This window comes from Melospiza georgiana, chromosome 10, assembly GCF_028018845.1.
Source record: "Melospiza georgiana isolate bMelGeo1 chromosome 10, bMelGeo1.pri, whole genome shotgun sequence".
NCBI lineage: Eukaryota > Metazoa > Chordata > Aves > Passeriformes > Passerellidae > Melospiza > Melospiza georgiana.
Window position 1 is genome coordinate 2,887,784 of NC_080439.1, and position 14,473 is coordinate 2,902,256.

Consider the following 14,473-nt stretch of genomic DNA (forward strand, 5'->3'; position numbering starts at 1 on the left):
TTGTGGTTCCCACAGAGGAGGAACCCTCCAATTTCCTGCTTTAATCCCAAAGCCAGGGCCAGTCCTGTGCAGCAGCTGCTGCAGGTTTTGGGTGCAATTCCATGGTTTTCCTGGATTTCTGCAGCCCTGAGCACCCTCCAGCTGCTCTGCTCTGGTGTCTGTGGAACCCAGGAGGGGACAGTGCAGAGTTCAGGACTAAAGGACATCACAGAGCCCCTCCAGCTGTGCTGCTCTCATCCTGCACCCACCGAAACATCAGAGCTGTGGAGTGGCATCAAATTGACCCAAAATGTAGGGGAGCAGCAGGGCTTTGTTTATCCACCACAACCTGCCTGTCTGATCACTTCAGCACCTCCACCTCTCCCACTTTGAGCACTCTTGGGTCTGCAAAGGAAGCAGAAAACCACCAACCTGGAGAGCTGCTTTTCCCGTCTGGCTGCTCCTTTCTCTGAATGAAGGAGTTTCCCTGGGCCAAGAGCTGACTACCAGAGCAGCCAGGTTACTTCTGCCCAGAATTGCTGGTTAACCTGTCAGATAAGCAGGAAGTTCAGGAGCCAGCAACACCACATGACTGCAAGGATATGCTATTTTTTATCTGTAAATAACGTACTGCAGTAATGACACTTTGGCAAACAAGTGAATGAGCCACGCACAGATTTCTGCTCAGCTCTGTTTGCACATCTGTGCTTTTCCCACTATGCTCAGACCTTTCCCTGATATTGCATATTTTTTTTGTAGTTACTGATATGACCAGGGTTTTATATTTATTTTGAAATCCTTTCCAAGATCCCAAAAAAGTACATTTATGTGGATTAAATTGTTTTTAAAACCATTTGGAGTTTTAATTCATGGGCTCGACTTGTCATTTGAGTGGAATTTACATTCCACATTGCTTTTATTAGAAATAAAGAAGCATTAACATCCAGAATAACTCAGTTATTCAGCTTTCATGTCTGGTATTGCTTGGCTGTTCAAGTGTGGGACATCAGCTCAGGGAGAAAGGGCTGGTTCTGCTCAGGGAGCTGCTGGAGCATTTAACTGCTTCCTTTTCCACTTCCCATTTTCTGACAAAAACCAAAACAGTTCTTTTTGGTTTTTTTTTTTTAAATACTATTTGCTGGGAACAAACTAATTGAGTAGAAAACCTCCATCAAAAAATGTCTGAAAAATAATTCCAGTTGAAGAAAGTCCACAGTTCAGTTCTCATCAGATCTGCAGCGCTGTCACTCTCATGTGTCCACCTGGGTGTATTCCCAGTCCTGTGTGTATTTACCATCTGAATTTCAAAACCTTGACTCTGAGCCATTGATTTAGTCCTGAATTTTGTCCATCCAGAGCAACCCAAGGTGTTCAGCAGGAGAGAACCTTGGCTGGCTCCAGCTGCTCACACAACCCCTCCCAGCCCAAGGAGCTTGTTATCATGCTCTTGATACCATGAAATGGAACATTAAATGTCTAAGAAGTTTCAAGGGTGACCATGGCCAAAGCTGAAGAGGGGGAGACTCTCAGGAAATGTTCAAAGCCAGGCTGGAGGAGATAAAAGAGCTAAAGGGACCCCAAAGGATCCTCCCCTGTGGAAATCCTGGGGAAGGTGATGGGAGCAGGGTCTGAGCAGGCTCTGGGAGGAAAGCTGGGCCAGGGAAACGAGTTTGAGCTGAAAAACTCATCAGAAAACCTGGCAGGAGTCTCTCAGTTGTTATTTCTGTTTATTTCTACAGTGTATAAGAAAATGTGGCTTGGATTATGTAGTTTTCCAATAAATATTATTGCACCTAAGAAATACTTCACTAATGCCAACAGTGCAGTATTTCATATAACTAACTACTGGTGTTTGTATTTTGATTATTAGTATGTGAAAAATGTTCCCTGAGACCACAATATTTCACCTCTGGATATCTGATTTTTTTCTGTGCACATTAAGACAGCTCTGCCTTTCAGTATTGTAATTTGGAAATATTATCTACACACACTTCACAAGAATTTACTCTCTCTCTTGATCCTTGGCCTGTTTATATAGTAATTATTAACCAGCTTAATTCTGAGAACTCTGCTCATGTTGTGGTTTTACACAAGATATCTTGGCATGATAAAATGATGCCTCATACAAGTCAAGGTTGTTTTTTGCTCAGCCAGAACAGCCACATTAATTCTAAATTCAGTGTAAACAAGAAGCAGAATAAATGTTTTCCAAATAGAGGAACAAACCTGGCAAGGAATAAAACACATTCATGCTTTTAAGGTTCATCATACAAGTGTGTAGAAATACAGAATCTTGATTTTCAGGAATGTCAGGGCATTTTAGAGTCCATGGTTTGTGTATTGTTTCCCTTAAATTTTGAGCTAATTCTTTACTTAACCAGCCTTAATCCTTAATCTATTTCTTTCCAGGTATTTATAATTTGTGCATATATCCAAGACTGAATTTAATTTGCATCTGAATTGGTTGTGATCCTGAATGTCTTTTCAGGCAAGTGCAAATCAGAGCAGGGAGTGAATTTATTGAGGAGAAACCAGCACAGAATCCCCCCAGGAGCTTTGACTCCCAGAACTGTGGGGCTCCAGTGATGCCAGGGCTGCTCTCAGAGTTTGTGTGATGATCAGAAGAGTTACTGCTTTTAATAAGTTATTATTACAACATTTCTCACATCAGTGCCTCCCTGACTTCAAGGAAATCATCCCCTCAACCACACTCATATAAACCAAATACACTCAGCCTCATAATTTTCTCTCCATAAAACGTCTTTTCCAGGCATCCCACCTTCCTTTTTTCAGAATATTTTCTGCAGCCTCCTTTCCAGGCTGATCCTGAAAACATTCCTATTCCTTATTTTCTAACAGGAATATTTTCAGGATCAGCCTGGAAATCAGGCTGCAGAATTAAACAGATTGTTCCAACCAAGGGCTCAGCAATTCCTCGTGGACAGCTGCCACCTCTTCCCTGCTCCTGCTCCTTCCTGTCCTGCTTTTGCCCTCAGGTGCTGTGTCCTTGCCTTTCCTGCAGCATTCCACTGACGCTGAATATTCAGCTTCTCATCTCTGATGTCTGCAGTGCAGGACATGTTGATTTTTTTTTTTTTCCCCAGGCATAAATTTATGGTGTTGCAGATGTACAAGACGTGTTTTGCTGTAATAAAATCTATTGATTTACACTAAGACATGGAAAGCTTTCTCTAGTGTTTCCTTAAGCTGCAATTCATTGTGCATTAGTATCAAATCAAGTCAGGAAGGGCCAAGAAGTATTTTTAATGTTTTCTGCCATAGACTGTAGCAGTGTCTAAAGTCTAAAACCTGATTTATTGTTGCCTGAGCTCATTATTGGTCATTAAAACTGGTATTAAAGTGAGTGAAGTCCTGTAATTTACCACACACTGGAATATCCAGTGTAAACAGTCATGCTCAAATCAAAATGAATAAACTTGGGATCATTTACACTGAGTGAGAACTGGCATTTCCCATGTTTACAAATATTTAGCTGTATTTAAAATTGCTTTTTTCACATTGATATGTGAAAAAAAAAAAAGCCTTCCAGATTTATCATCTGAAATTTGTCTTTGCTTCCTACGTTTGGTGGAGAGCTGGGAACCAAAATGCAGGGGGTGGAAAATGAAGGAATTGCTGGATAGAAATAGCTCCCTCTCCTATCATGGACTGCATGATGGAATAAAAGTCAGATTTTTATATTTTTCTCTTTGATTAATATTTTTAGTCAAACCCTTTGCTCTGTGAATGAGTGGGCACATGCAAACAAACAAATTCATCAATGGTTTTTAGTGTAGTCAGTGGTTTTAGAATCTAAAGATATAAGAAAAAAACAAGGCCAGGGAAGAAAAACTCCAGAAAAGAAGTCTTATAGCACTTCTAGACAGTATTTCTAGCAGAAAAAAAGAGAATTTTGAGACAAATTGAGGTAAAAAATGTCCTCTACTAATAAATTTTGGGTTACTGCTATGAATATCCCCATTTCCCTCTCCAGTAAAGCATTTTATTTTTGCCTGAGCAGAACGAAGCAGTTTGAAGATACTGACTTGAGAGAAGGCTGTGATTTGAGAAAAGGCTGTGATCTCAGCCAGACAGGGGTGGGAGCAGATTGCACAATCAGAAGATATGAGGAGTGTTTATTCCTTATTAAGAACAATTTATCCTCTGATATTTCTGCATCTCCTGGTGTGGGCTTTAAACCACATGGAGCTTGCACAGGGAGAGGTCAGGAGAAGATCCCAATCTTTTCAAGGCAGATGCATTTCCTGGTGTCCTGGGGAATTGAAAAGGTTCCTCTCTGCATTTCAATAGCTGGCATTCAATCTGAGTCTCAGAAATCCCAGACCACAGGACTTCCATCTCCTCTATTATTCAACAGTTTAATATGCAGCATTTCCTGATATTTACATCAAATGTCTTTCTTTCCTCATAATATATTCCCTTCACCTGTTAAACTCCTTCTGCATGTAACAGAGTGAATAATTATTATCCTTTATACAGGCTTAGGTCCTCAGACATTTGAAAGCTGTTATTGTGCTCCTGCTTATTCCTTATTTGGCCAAATTATAACTGCTTAATTCCCTTCATTTTTCTTCCCACTTCAGCTCTCACAAAACCCCTTCATTTTTTATTCTGTCTCCTCTCTGATTTGCTGCCAATTTAACATCTTTCTGGGAGAGCATCTCCTATGGCTGCCTGCAGTGGCCAGAACAAGGTTGCAGATAATCCCTGCTCTGGGACTGCCAGCCATGCCCAAAACCCTTTGAAGTCCATTGGATGAAAAGGGCACTGGATCCTCAACTTGCATTTCACTTTTTATCATTCCTGTAGCATCCTTCTGCTCTCTTATCCATTGCCACTCTTCCATCCCCTAAAAGACAAACCATTGTTCATCTCTTGAGTTACTCTGCTTTGTGCTGGTTTTGTGTTTGCAGTAAAATAATTTTCTTCCCTTAATTAATCTATTTTGGCCATGTTTTATCCATGTTTCCTTTTTCATTTCACTCCCCTTATTGACATCCATATAGGATGGGCATAATATTTAATTGTGATCATGATTATATATTTTTTCTAAGCCATTAATGAAGATATAAAGTGAACTCAGACTAACTATCAGTGCATGTTTGTTATGTCCACCCCACTGGACATTTCCACCCATCTTGTTACCAGCTGTTTATCAGCATTTCTTCATTTGTGCTTTAGCCAATATTCAACCCACACACCATTGTCTGCAGCCAAGCTGACTTGAATTAATTTTTCAATTAAGATTTCATGAGACAGTGTCAAATGCTTTGCTAAAATCCAAGCTTCTGTCAACTCCCATATTGAGATTTTTTTCTGGTTTTATCTTATTTGACTTTTTTTCCCCTCGCTCCCTCTGTTTAAAGCTATTTCTGCATACAAAGACATCAACAACTCTTCCATGTCTGCATCACTTTGAAATTGTGCTTGTCAAAGGTAGGATGGAAGTGTCTGTTTGCCCAAAGCCCACCCAGCTCAGGGGTTGTAGAACACAAAAAGATTTTTCTCTCCTTCGCTCTGCAGTGAGTGGGGTGAGCTGAACCAGGGTTTTCTGCCTAAATCCTCTCTCAGATTCCCAGTTCTCTCCATTATTTTCATTCACACAGCCAGAAAACACCTCCTGTCCATCCCTTATCACACAAACAGCAGCAGATGAAGGTGTAATTCCACACACTGATTTTTCTGCCAATGAGAGAAATCTTTCTCCACCTCCAGCCATCTCCTGGTGTCCATGGTGTTCCCAAAGTACCAAACCCAGGCCCCTGAAATCCAGGGGCCTCTTCCTCAAAGGGCCCAAAGATCTGAATTTATACAATCTCATTGCTGGACATTAATCCTCTCTTTCTGTTTTTTTCAGAGGGACTAATCATGAAGTGCTGCTTCTTGTTAATTAAAATAGTCCAGCCTGGCTATTTTAGAGCTAGTGTAGTATTTAGAAACTATTTAACATCTAGTTAATTCTTTCATTCACTAAAAATATAAAAATTATTGTTCTTGTCTTTATTAACTCACTGTGCCCTCAGTCTTTACTAAGGAACTTCTGTGTGGGTAAATAAACAGCAACTTTCTATGGACTTTCCTTCATATCCAAATAAATCTCCAGCCACCAGGATGAATTTCTAATTAATTCATAGTAACCAGTTATAAGGTGCTCCTTCATTAATTCTGGAAGGGTATCACCAGAAAAGCACTTTATAATGTATTCAAACTCCTGCCAACAGAAAGGAACCAATAAGCAAATTTTGAAGAATTAAAATGTTTTCTCCCTCCATGAGAAAAATACAGGAGGACCATCAATTCCCAATTTTTTAGTAGCTAGACACTTAGATTAATTACTGAAGGATTATGTATTTCCTCTTAAAAAACCAGATTTGAATCTATGAAAGATTTAAAGAGGCTTTTGAATAATGAAGAAACTCATTGAAATTAAAAAAAGCCAATGGCTTCTATTTTATTGCAAACATATTTTAAGGCTTGACAAGGGTTGCAGTGTTCCCCTAATTTTTGCTGTAAAAGGGAAGTAAACCAACTGTTTATTGTGGCAATACTTCACAGTGCCCTACTTCTGTAAATTGTCTTTAAGCTCTAGGGTAAGGATGGAACATTCATGTTTTTAAATTGGATACAAAAGCTTTTTCTATGCAGTGGCTGCTGGAGCATAAATTGCCACACAGAGACTCCCAGATTTATCTGAACACACTGATGCTCAGCAAGCTGGCAAGGTTTTTCTGCCTTGCTTTACCTGCAATGCTTGTAGCTCATTCTCCTTTTAAATGTTTTTTAATGCTTGGGGTGCAAAACACAGACCTTGAAAATATTGTTGGAAATCCTCCTTGAAACAGCCCCAAAACCCTCAGAGCCATCCTAAAGTTTTGCAGAGTTTTAGCACGGCTAATTTATAAAATAAATTGGCTGTGCCATTTTATCCCCATTATCCCGTGTGGACGGCCAGGCTGAGGACACAATGTTCCACACGGGATAATGGGGATAAAATGGCACTAACGAAACTTTCATGGCAGGGCAGCAGGGGATCAGGGGTGGTGGCACCAAGGTGCCAGCAGGAGCAGGGAGGTCACTGCTGAGGGCACACCTCAAGTGCTGCGCCCAGTTCTGGCCCCTCAGTTTGGGAAGGACTTTGGGACACTTGAGGGCATCCAGAGGGGACAACGAGGCTGGAGAGGGAACACAAACCCTGTGAGGAAGCCCTGAGGGAGCTGGGGGTGCTCAGCCTGGAGAAAAGGAGACTCAGGGCTGCCCCCATCACTCTGCAGCTCCTGAAAGGTGCCTGTGCTCAGCTGGGGCTGGGCTCTTTCTGCAGCAGCACTGACACAGCCAGAGCACACAGCCTCAGGCTGCACCAAGGGAAATACAGGCTGGAGAGCAGGGAAAAGGTTTTTCCAGAAAGTGATGAAGCTCTGCAATGGCTGCCCAGGGAGGTGGTGGTGGAGTCCCCATCCCTGGGTGTGTTTAACACAGCCTGGATGTGGCACTGGGGGCCAGGGTTCAGTTGAGGTGCTGGGGCTGGGTTGGACTCGATGGTCTTGGAGGTCTCTCCCAACCCAGTGACTCTGTGAATTCTGTGAATTCTGTAAATTCTGTGAATTCTGTGAATTCTGTGAGGTGTTGCTCCTTCCAGGTGCCACCCAGGAGGGACTGGGGGTGGCTTTGCCTCATCCTCCAGGGACGGGTGAGCACAGGTGAGCACAGGTGATGAATTTCCAGGTGGGTTTGGGGCTCTGGGGCTGCAGGGGAAGCAGCTGAGCTCTCCTGCCTGCTCAGGATTGCAGCTGGCATCTGGAATCATGGCAGGGATGCGGGAGGGGAAGGGAGCTGGGACATTGAGGAGCCCAATTTGTGTGTGTGGCAGAACTGATGCTGAGCAATTAGCCACCGAATTAGCAATTAGCCACCAAATTAGCAATTAGCCACTGAATCGAGATCTCTGCTGCAGATACCAACCAGCTCTGGGAACTCCTTCCTCTCCTGTGCTTCCACTGCACTTCATTACTCATCACAGGAGAGACTTTTAACTTTTCCATTGGAAGGAAAAACATATTTTAAAGCTGTTAAGTGCCAATGATAAGATTGGAACCACTTATTGCTTGCTTTATTTATTTTAAGGTTCTACTGCTTTATTTATTTATTTATTTATTTTAATGTCCTACAAACTTATTTGTTTTAAGAATCTACATTAAAAAATTATTTATTTACTTATTTATTTTAAGGTCCTACTGTTTCATTTATGTATTTTAAGGTCCTACAATTTCATTCATTTATTTATGTATTTTTAGCTCCTACTGTCTTATTTATTTATATATTTATGTATTTTACAGTCCTGCTGATTGATTGATTGATTGATTGATTGATTGATTTTAAGATCCTGGTGCTTTATTTATTTATTTACTCATTTTAAGGTCCTACAGTTTCATTTATTTATTTATTTATTTTAGGTCCTGTTGATTTATTTATTTATTTATTTATTTTAGGGCCTCCCGCTCTTTATTTTTTTATTTTAAGACCCTGCTGTTTAAGTTTTTTTTTTTATTTTAAGGTCCTACAGTTTCATTTATTCTAAAGTCGTACTGTCTAATTTATTTATTTATTTATTTATTTATAGGTCCTGGTGCTTTATTTAATTTTTTTAAGGTCCTATTGGTTTATTTATTTATGTATTTATATTTAAGAGCAGAAGGAGCAGCATAACTCCCATCTTTAACAAGTTTGTTTGGGATTAGGGCTTCTTGCAAGAAGAATTTTTGCGTTCCCAAAGGAGAGCAAGGCCACTTGTCAACTGCAAGATTAGCAATGCAGTCACCCGGTGTTTTAAACAACAGGAGAGATTCTGGAACATGGAAACAAATTAAGCCTTGCCATGGATGAGAAAGCCTCACCTGAAATTTGTGTTGTGTGTTTAGAGCTTAGCAACAGATGCTGAGCCTGGAAAAAAGGAATTTACAGAGAGGGACGGAGCTGCCTCTGCACCTCCCCACAAACTGCTCCAAAACTCACAAAAATTTGTAAATTCCGACAGACAGAATGTGCACAACCACCTACAACCAAAGGGAAACAACTTTTCCTTGTACCTCAAATTAACACATATATTGAGGTTTAATTGGCATTGGATTTTAACAAAAACAGTTTTAAAAATAACATAGCATGTTCTTATTTGGGTTTAGTGCCTGGGTGTGAGATTTATTTATTTATTTATTTCAACTTCATTCATGAAACCTTGAGTTTGTTATAATACAAAAAGCAGCAGTTTTCTGTATTGCTGTTTTCTGCTTGAAGAAATAAAACTGAAAGACATTTTTATCAACGTTTTTATTTCAGAAGAGACAGCCAATCCACCTTTTTTTGGGATAGTTTTTAAATCCTATTTTTAATAAATCCCATTTTTCTTCATAGGAAACTTGGTTGCCCCTGATATTAACACCATTCAAAAATTATTTCCAACAAAACTGAAAGTCCTCAGCTATAACAGCCATATACTGTTGATAATTGGATTATGTCTTGGGTTCTCTTTTAGAAAAGAGAGAGGTAAAACCCTTTTTATGAACTAGGCCTACAATGGATTAAACCTCAAGGCTGGGCTTAGAGAGGATGGAGCTGTGGCAGGTGAAGCTTTTATCATCCTCACAAAAGATAAGGGCAAGCAGAGGAGAAAGGTGAGGAGGTGAGATACCCACAAATCAGGCTCTAAATACCTTTTAAAATCGTATTTCTTACAGTAAGGAAAGAAACAGATCTCATCAAGTGATTTTTCTCTATATTTAAATATCTTACTATGTTTTTTCCAAAATAACTTTCCTAAGGCTGACTGCTATATTTTACTGAAGCTCTTTACAAAGTCCATTTATTTCTAATGACATTAAGACAAAAAGTGAATTATGGGCAGCATGCTCCGTTTATTAATCTTTCCCAAAAGAGTCAGGGTAGAGCTGCAAACATTGGTACCTTAGGCTAAGAAAGCTTATAGGTCCAGAATATTCCAGAAATGGTGTCCTGAGCAGGTTTTGGTGCTGGTTTTTTGGTGTTGTGGAACAATTTCCCTTCAATACTGGGAGTATTGTAGAAAAAAAGTGTTCCCACAGCACAAACTGCATTTCCCACTCATCCATAAGACAATAACAACTTAGACAATATCAGAGCAATCCTTTATCTTTGGTGGGGCTGTCCCTGGATTAATTCTTCTTATCTCTGTGATGACCAGGGATAAAATCTCTGTGATGATCAGGAATAAAACCTTTTATCTCCTCTTGTTTGCTTTGGGTGGAGAGAATGGACAGAAAGCACAGAAAGTTCCATTTGCAGGGAAAATCCTGGCCAGGCATCCTGTTCCATCAACCCACACTCAGCACAAAACAGGTGGTTTTTACAAAGCTTGTTGCGAGCAAGAAGTTTTATTTATTTGTGTGTTTTGTTCAATTAAAAAATCCACAAGAGATTAGGTGAGCATTACAAATGTAGGGATTTCTATCCATAGAATATTGGCTCTTATCTGCTTGTCCCTATCACAATAAGAATTCTCAGAGGTTCAGGAAATTTATTAAAGCTCACATTTAAGCTATCAAATGCTGATTTCCAATTTCTTCCTTGTGAGGTGTCCCAGGAAAACACAGCAGAGTCAGAGTTGTGCCCCTCAGCAGACTCCAGCTGGATGTAAGGTATTTTCTGCTCCCTCTGCAGGGTGGGGAGCAAATCCTGAAGTAGATTTGTCCTGTGTTGTCCAAGGAAGAGGAATTCTGCATTTTCCTGGCAGCAGAAGGCACAAAGGTGATGCTCAGAGGTGTTTGATCATCCCTGTGAGCGCAGAGATTTCATCCCTGTCAAATCTGTCTCCTCCCTTCCTGCGCTGTAGGCAGCTGCAAAACAGCTCTGCTTCTTTCTTTTGTGCTTTCTAAATAATACCTGAGAAGCAGATAGCCCATAAAGAGGTAATTTTATGTTTTGCTTTAAGTGTGCATCATTTTCCCTTTCTGTTGTGACATTGATTTATGTATTATGCCAGAAATAGAAAATGTGTATGGAAAGAGCAGCAGCATCCCACACAAAACCACTCAACTCAGGCATTCCTTAGCCTGGAAAGTCACTCACAAGATTTTAAATCACATCACGGGGGTTTTTGCTCTTAGACATCACCTTCCATTACAAGAGAAGTTTCTATTTCTCCACTGTGTCCTGCCACCTTCAATTGATCCAGTTCTCCCTGCTCTGTAACACAGTCATTAAATATCGACTCTAATCCTTGATTTTTACTGTATTAATTGCCATTGATTGAAGATTTTTTTAAAAACCAGATGGGGAAAAACCCCTTTTCTGCCATGAGCTAATTCTGAGTGCTGCCCTTGAGGTGCCCTGGCTGTGCCACATCCGTTCAAGCATCCACAGCACAAGTTTGGGATTGTCCCTCCAGCACAAAAGCAACAACTTTGAAAGGCTTTCTTGTCAACATAAAATCCATTCTTCTTCCCACACACAGAGAACAATTTCCCAAACCCAGGGATCTTCAGCAGAGCTGCCCAAACACAGTCAGCCTGGAGGGTTGGACACACAAGGAACAACAAATTGGATGTTTCTGTCTCTCAGCAAAGTCTCCTGATGAGCAGCAGGAAAAGGCTCTGAGCACAACAAGGGCGTGGAATGAGGGAGTCCAAACTCTCCTTTACAAGTTAAAGAAGTGCCAGGGGGAAAAATAAAAGTTTAATCCCTCCTTTTATCTTGCTTATGAGCAGATCCCTGCTTCCCATGGATTGCTGCAGCTCCCAGCCTGGCAGGTAAGCAGGGAGGAACAAAGGGAAGTGTGGCCTGACAGAGGCTGGGAAGGGGAAGTGTTGCAGTAAGGTAGAAAAATCATAAAGAAATGCTTCAGAAAATCAAGGCTGCTCTCCTGGAATCACTGTCTGGCCTCTGCAATTCCCATGTGGAAGCAATCCTGGTGTGAGCAGTTCATTAACACAACAATCCATTCCTGGGGAAAAACAACCAGCACCTGGATAAACTGTTTGTACACCTGAGAAAAATGAAAACTATAAACTGTTTGTACACCCTTAGGAAAATGAAAACTATCTCTCACAAACAACTTTTCAGCACCTACACACCAAGGGTTTGAGTGACCAATCAATACAGAACAACAACTTGTTGTTAATAACAACTGACCAATGAAGTAATTTGCAAGAAATTTCCTGACCCATTTGAGTCGCACAGAGCTCTGTACAACTGGATAAAAAGGAGTTATGTGAATAAATAATGGGCTTTTCCACCATGAAGAAAATGGAGTCTGCATGATTTATTGCCATAGGGAAGGATGCTGTTTATTTGGCAATTTACTTTTAGGAAGCCCCCGTGGGAAGCTGTTACCTCTCTTCATGTGAGGGGTGATGTGGATTGGCAGACAGATCACAGATATTTGTTAAACAAACACTAAAACTCAGGAAGGAGTTGCCTGGTTCTTGTAGGTGTTGCAGAGGGTAAAAGTCTCTAATTAACCTTTCCTGTAGTCTTGGGAAGCTTTGTTTTACCTGGTGTCTCTACTGATATTTTTATTATGATTTTTTGTAAATCTTTCTTTAGAACAGAGTGTGGCTCCTTCCCTTCTCCCTCTCCTTTCTGCCTGTACTGATATTTTTATTATTTTTTGTATCTTTCTTTAGAGCAGAGTGTGGCTCCTTCCCCTCTCCCTCTCCTTTCTGCCTGTACCTCCAGCACCCCTCCAGCACAAATTCCCATTTCTGCTCTCCATTTCCTCCTGCTCCTCTCATTTTTTACCACTCTTTGATTTCACTGTTGTGGTTCTTGATTCCTCCCAGGTTCACCATTCCTCCTCCCGCTACCATCAGGAGTTTCCATGCTTCTCACAGAGCAGGAGGGCCAGGGAGAGCCCCTTGTTTTCACTTTTTGCCCCTTCCTGCAGTGGGTCAGGTGGGCAAAATCTGTTTGGGGGCTTTGGACAAGGGAATGGAGAGACAGGGAAAGGGGGAACAGCTTCAAACTGATGGAGGGCAGGGTCAGGTGGGATATTGAAGAGAAATTGCTCCCTGGGAGGGTGGGCAGGCCCTGGATCCCTGGCAGTGCCCAAGGCCAGGCTGGGCACTGGGAATTGGAGCCCCTGGGACAGTGGGAGGTGTCCCTGCCTGGGCAGGGGTGGCACTGGGTGGGATTTAAGGTTCCTTCCATCCCAAACCAGTCTGTGGCTCTGTGACCATGAGTAATTGGTAAATAAGATATGAGACAGGGGACAGCCCAGAAGTGGCAATAACCTGTCAGATGTGTTGTCACCTTGTCTGGATTCCTAACAAGCATCTCTGTGCACGCTGGGGTTTGAAAATCTTGTTACAGAGCCAAATTCCTATCTGGGAGATATTTTGTGAGGGTTTCCCTAGGTTAAAAAGAGCTGTATTACATTAAAAAAAAAATCCCAGGTTATGCTCGGAAAAGCCGAACTTAAAGGGAGCTGGATGTGCAATTAACACCATTTCTGACTGATGTTGTGTTATTATACATGAATAATTCCATTCCCTGTGCTGTGGCACTGCACAGCTCCTGGGTAGGGACACTTCAGGAATAGTTCAGCAGAAATTGGTTTTAAGAACTACCAATTCATGTCGTGCAGGTATTTTTTTTATCTCTATATTTATATCTGTATCTTTATCCATGCTTACAACTTGTTCCACCACATAGAAACAGTGTTTCTCCATAAAACAGCACTGAAAGCATCTTCCCTTCAACTCACAATTGTCTGGGGTATTTTAGAAAGCAGACTAATATATATATATAAAATAAAATTTATATCTATATAAATATTATAAATAGAATTTATATTATATATGTATTTTTATATATATAGAATTTATATATATATATATATATATATATATATATATATATATAAATTTCCAAATACCCTTTAATAATTTGGGTTGCAACAATAAAACCACGTGAAAAGTGAGCCCTTCCCATAAAAAATTCCAGACAATCACAAGTACAGCCCATAACAGGAAATGCTGAAATGTTCTTTCACCCTGTGCTACTGTCTGGTGTTTTTTACTACATGTCATCCTGGCTATTTCCCCTGTACTTAGTGCTGCAATTAATAAAAATCCTTCTCTATGGGTAACGAGGTGTCAGCTCCACTTCCAGTTGAAGCTGCCTGTTGATTAAAAATTACTTCACAATGACATTAAACTGCAAAGAACAACTCAAAAAAAAAAGAAAAAAAAAAGAATCATAAGCCCGAGCCACGTACTGCCAGTCCCCATAGATTTAAATTTAATTAAATGAGAAAACTGCAGGACTCTTTTTGTTCACATTGAAGATTCCCAGAGCTGTCCCAGGAGCAGTGCTCAGTTATTGCAAGGCACAGGCTCAGTTTGGAATATTGTTGGATCATTAAGGCTGCCAGGCACTCCCTGTTAGGGCTGGCAGCCCAAATGCCACCATGGCAATAAATGGCCTTGGCCCTGCACTGAAAGTGTCC